General features: G+C 36.7%; 1 non-coding gene across 1 annotated transcript; it reads right to left on the bottom strand.

Annotated features, from left to right (window-relative positions):
- Window positions 1-5,634: 5,634 nt before the first annotated feature.
- On the bottom strand, window positions 5,635-5,797 carry LOC129061141 (U1 spliceosomal RNA). The gene has a single exon (XR_008528104.1). It is a non-coding gene; the product is annotated as a U1 spliceosomal RNA (small nuclear RNA).
- Window positions 5,798-6,122: the final 325 nt, after the last annotated feature.

Raw genomic sequence — 6,122 nt, 5'->3', positions numbered from 1 at the left:
AGGATTCACGGCTTGATGGATGCAAACTCTCAGTCAGTGACCCCAAGAAGCCACCACTCTTTACCTCCTTACTCTCATTTCTCTGTGTTGGTTTTATTCTTGAGTGAGCTCCCTTTTTGGGTGACCTGGGCTCATATCCTTCCAGCTAGGCATCCATGAACCTATGGAAAGAAAGTGATTTTCCAAAGTGTTTAAGCAAAATCTCGGAAAATTTCCTCTAACTGGACCTGGGTAATTCGTGCTCCCATGCTCACCAGTCAAGGAACTGGCCTCAGCAGCACCTGAAGACACCCCAAAGAAACTGAGACATTGATATCACAGGAGGAGAGCATGGACCCAGGGCAGGGAAATTCAGTGAATATCCTTATATCCTTTTTCTCTGAGACAGGATTCTGTTTCCTATTACTATTTTGCCCATTTTTTCTCGAATAAAATTCTCCCACACACCATTGTCAGTTGACAACTTGCCCACAAAGGATGTGCATTTGGCCTCCCTTTACTTTTCTGTTATACCACATAAACCTCAGCAAGGTCCACTTCTAGCTATTGACTGTGTCTTCCCATGTGATTGAAGGTCACTTAGAGATTTTCTTTTTGTCACATTGGCTCCTTTTTGCTTCCTTAATCTCTGTAAGTTTGTCGTTACACTCTTGAATCCCCTTATCACTGTAGAAGGAAGGACAATGTTTATAGCTGCAAGCAGTCAGGAACAGCTTCTCCTGGGATTTCCTGGGAAACATGTAGATACAATTCTTCCAGCATATGCAGCACCTGGCAAGTTGCAGAATGGGTCCACAGATCATCTTCATCCACCAGAGCAAGTATACCTGGAATGATTTGCTTCAATCCAATTTGCAAATTGCACTTAAAAGACTAATTATATATGGATTTGCAAATGAAAATTGCTACCCTTGTGTGGAGCAATTTGCTTTATTAAATGAGAAATGACAGGGTATGTATTATGTACTTAGCACGTTATATAGATTGTGAAAAAACTCCAAGACTGACCAGTGCTCAATGGATAACTAAATATCACACAATTTAGAAAGAACCTCAGACAGCAAAAAGGCAATATTCTAATAAAATGTACATTGTCATTCAGCACAGTGGCACAATGCATCAAAGCCGCTTACAGGGTTTATTTTAAAAATTAACATTTATTGAATGCTTACTAAGTATTAGACACTGGGCAGAACCCAGGTACTGCCCCAAACAACCTATAAGGAAGGTATTGTTATTATTCTCATTTTACAGTTATGGAAACTGAGGAACTGTGAGGATAACTGACTTGTATTTGGTGACGAAGCTGACCCATGAGGGAATTTTAGATCATTGGACTCTAGGCCCCAAGTTCTGACACACTATGTAGATCTGATATAATGATCAGTTTAGCTATTTAGAAATTATCCATTGATACCTGTTCTTTTGGGGGATTTTTAAACTTCATTTTTTAGAATATTTTTAGGTTCACACCAAAATTGTGAGAAAAGTACAGAGATTTCCCAAATACTCCTATCCCCACACATATTTAGTCTTCTCACTATCAATATTCCCCATTAGAGTGGTATAATTGTTATAACAGAAGAACATACGTTGACAAATTGTTATCATCCAGAGTCTGTAGTTTATATTATGTTTCACTCTTGGTGTTGTATGTTCCATGGTTTGGACAAATGTAATATGACAAGTGTCTATAACTATGGCATCATACAGATGATGTTCACTAAAAATCCTAAAAATCCTCTGCTTCATCTATTCATCTCTTCCTACTTCCTCCTACCCAACCCCAGCAACTACTAATATTTTTATTGATTCTTTTGCGTTTTCCAGATGTCCCAGAGTTTGAAACATACAGTATGTAACTTTTTCAAAGATGTTTCTTTCATTTAACATATATTTAAGTTTTCTCCAATTCTTTTCATGGCTTGATAGCTCATTTCTTTTTAGTGCTGCATAATATTCCATTGTCTGATTATAGCACAGCTTATTTACCTGTTCACCTACTGAAGGACATCTTGGTTGCTATAAAAAAGTTTTGTCGAGTATGAATAAAGCTGATACAAACAGGTCTTTGTGTGTAGGTCTTTGTGTGGAAATAAGTTTTTACGTTTTAAGTGTAAAAACCAAGGAATATGATTGCTGGATCTCTTGGTAAAGAACATGTTTAGTTTTGTGAAAAAAACACAAACTGTTTTCCAAAGTGGCTGTATCATGTTGCATTCCTACAAACAATAATGAGAATTTCTGTTGCTTCACATCCTCATCAGTATTTGGTGTTGTCAATGTCCAGATTTTAGCCATAGGTGTGCCAGCCTGATGTTTTTTAAATATAAGTGTTCATTAAATATGTATTGTATGCCTTCTAAGCGCCAGGCACTAGATGCATGATGCAATGCTTTGAGAATTTTTTAGAAATGATTCCCAGATAGCACCTGAAATGAAAAGCAATAATAACTAAAACCTGTTAGTTGCTTCCTAAATGCCACACCTTGTGTTAAGCATGTTTTCATTCTCTTGTTTATTTAATCCTCATACAATCTTCCAGAGTTAGATACCATCTCCATTTTAGAATAAGGAAACAAAGGCTTTGAGAAGAGAAGACACTTGTGTACAGCCATCCAGTCAGAGACAGCACTGAGGGTTGAGCCTGGGTAATTCGGCTCCTTGGCCTTTGCTTTGACCTCTATACCATGCCATACAACATGCCGTGCCACACAAGATCCTAGCAATCACTGGCCAGAACCAATGAAGCCCCATTAGAACCCAATCCATTTTATACATAGTGTTTCTCAATTATCATGCAACAGAGTTTCCCCCTTTTGTTTTTTAGGCCATCACCTAATAAAACTTTAAATGGTAGGTACTTCGCTTTTTAAGTTCATTTGCAAAAGAACAAAATTTTTGTTGAGTAAGAGCTTGTCACCAAAGAATGTAACAGAATGTACATTATTGGTTCATTAAACAAATTCCCTAAGAGGCTGCTGGCGCTAGGCTCTATGGTAGGCACAGATGCATGGTATGACACAGACGGTACCCCAAGAATGAATGAGTTTGGTGACAGAAATACAGATAAGTATAAGGCAATGTTTTGAGTTTTGAAGTAGAGGGTATGCCAAAGTATAAAGGGGCTTAGTTTGAGCTACCCATGACAGCCAGTGTACTGGGTCTTCTGCAGCTGAGAGTAGAAGACTTGTTCTCTAATCAAGGGAGTCAGATTTTGGAAAAAAAAAATTGTGTGTTTAGTGAAGAAACCTTTGAGATTTAAACAAATAATGGGCTAACTAGGGGGTCAATAACATTGGTTTAGTCACTCCACAGTGTCACAGGTCTCCTATCTATCTACCCTACCATCTTAGTTGTTGGCATTTCATATTTATGTATTTTTACCTCATTGTCACAAGATGACTGCTATAGCTTCAAATGACATCAAGGTAAGAAGTGGACAAGGGAGTGGAAGTGGAAAAGATTTTTCTTGTAGTAACACTATTTTTTTTATTAACAAAGAGAAAAGCTTTTCCCATAAGTCTTCCAGAAGACTTTCTTTATTACCTCATTAGCCAGAATTGAATTTCATGATGACACTTATTCAAAAAGGAAGATGGGAAACAAGCAAATGTTCAGCTTTTTTCTTTCTTTGGGCAAAGTAGACAAGGGACACAGACATGGTTCTGCATTATTTAATCAATAGTTTCTGCCACAATGTGAAAGAGTATGACATGTTTGGAGCATCCTTAACAATATATCTAAGAGTTGTGACCAACCATTTTTAACCACACAATCATTAACTGGTCAGTTAGTTGGAGTTAATCATGTAGAACTGAGTCACATATTGGTGACTGGTGAATTCCTGCCCTGTTGCTCATTAGTTTTGAAAACTCTTGCCAGGGAAATTAATAGACTAAACTTTGGCTTATCTGTTTCTGCTAGAGTTGTAATAAGGCAAACTCTTTTTTCATAATCTAGGCTGGAAAATATATTCCAAAATTAGCTTCCAGGACTTTCCTTCAGACTAGGTAGCAATTTAGGCTGAATTCTGTACAGCTTTTAATGCTTGTGTCAAATTATAGCTTATATGCTATGGTCATTGCTGACTATGTAATTTGTGAAGCTCGGTACAAAATAAAATGGGTTCCTTGCTTAATTTTTTTTTCAAGGATTTCAAGATGGCAAGAGCAAAGCACTAAAGCAAGCACAGGGCAGTGTGAAGCTGCACAGGTTGCATGTCCACAAATTCAGCCCTTGCTGAGGGTGACTGGTTCACTACTGAAGCCTGAACTCAGAGGAGACCAAACCTAAGTGGTGGGCTACAGATGTGGTGTCTACTCCTCAAAAGTGTAGCATGATGGTTATGAGTTCACACTTTTGAACAGGCCTGGTCTGTATTCTAATCCTAATGCTTCTACCCAATTGCTTAATGATTTTAGAAAATTCTTTAGTCTTTTCTGTGATTCAGCTTTCTCTTCTATAGAAGAGTGGCAGTATTATGTTTTGTATATTATTGAAAGGAGTAAATTGAATGATAGATGTTTATTTTTATTGTAGCACATTCTTGTTATGTGTATATACTACAACTTCAATGGAAGGTTGCTAGGACTTGCCAATTTTGCTTATTCAGAAACTCAGTTTTATCATGTTAGAGGATATTAGACCCTGAAGGGCAGATGCTTGCAGATTAGACTCACAAGAGAATGATTTATAAATTAGAATGTCCATTTTTTCACATGTGAAGAATTGACTGGACTTGACATCTAACATCAGTTCTTATTCAGAACCCAATTTGGAAACAATGTTTATTTTAGTAGGTTGCTTTTGAACACAAAATCAGTATTTTCCTCAGATGTATGTGTCCTGACATTTTCAAAGCCAAAAACAGTTAAAATCTTTTGGATTTCACCAAGGTTTTCTTTTTGTAGGACCTGTCAGAACCCCCAGCATGTTTACGAGTTCTGTGAATGCCCAAAAGTATCTCCAGATTTATCCAAGCATGCATTATTGGATCAATGTGGTGATTCACTTTAGTACACATTTAATATAAACAGAGTATTGTTTACCTATTTACTTTTTTAAAGGTAATCATTTAACTGGACAAAATCGTCAATGACAAATGGAGCTGTAAAAACTCAGCCAGCTGTAAATATGTAATCATTGTGAAATCATATTTTTTACAGCCTTGAAAACTCAATAGTATCTGATCTCTATCATCACTGCAGACTGAAGAATTAAAGAAACATGAAGAAAACAGCATTTCAAAATAGCTTTATATGATTAACCCATATTCATTCTGGTGTTAGAACCACCACTTGACTTAAGTAGCAAAGGTCTGTCTAAAGTGTTTATTACTGTCATAATTTGTTTTGATTTTCATTTATTTTTCAAATATGCCATGTTTTAGTTGGTGAGAGTTATTGTAGCTTGGGTATTTTTTAACTGCAATTATATTTTTCAACTACAGTTTACATTCAGTATCATTTTGTATTAGTTTCAGATGTACAGCATAGTGGTTAGACAATTATTACTTTACAAAGTGTTCCACCTGATATTTCCAGTACCCACCTCACACTATACGTAGTTATTACAGTATTATTGACTATACCCCTTATGCTATAAATTTTCTTTTCTTTTTTTTTTTTTTTGCAGGGGAAAGTGAGAAAGTAGTCTCCCACTACCACAAATTATGCAGTTGAGTTTCCCACATTTGGGGACATTGCTGGGTCAGCAAATCTGGAGTGCAATGGATGAGCCTCACCCTGGGAAAACCACCTTTGTGATCATGGTATCTCCCCTACCAGGTAAGTATCCCCTATGCTATACTTTATATCTCCTTATCTTGCACTACCAATCTGCACTTCTTAAGTCCTTCACCTTTTTCATCTGGTCCCTCAATCCCCCTCCTCTCTGTCAACTATCAGTCTGTTCTCTGTATCTATGAATCTGTTTCTATTTTGTTTATTTTGTTCCTTAGATTCAAATGTAAGTTAAATCATATGGTTCTTGTCTTTTCTTGTCTGGCTTATTTCACTGAGCATAATACACTTTAAGCCTGTTCATGCTGTCACAAATGGTAAGATTTCATCCTTTTTTGTTGCTAAGTAATATTCCATTGCATATATGTATGTATGTAT

The sequence above is a fragment of the Pteronotus mesoamericanus genome, unplaced genomic scaffold (genome assembly GCF_021234165.1).
Source record: "Pteronotus mesoamericanus isolate MK-2021 breed Mesoamerican mustached bat unplaced genomic scaffold, CSHL_Meso_final scaffold_54, whole genome shotgun sequence".
NCBI classification, from domain to species: Eukaryota; Metazoa; Chordata; class Mammalia; order Chiroptera; family Mormoopidae; genus Pteronotus; species Pteronotus mesoamericanus.
The sequence above is the reverse complement of the archived record's forward strand: the minus strand, read 5'-3'. Positions and strand labels throughout refer to the sequence as shown.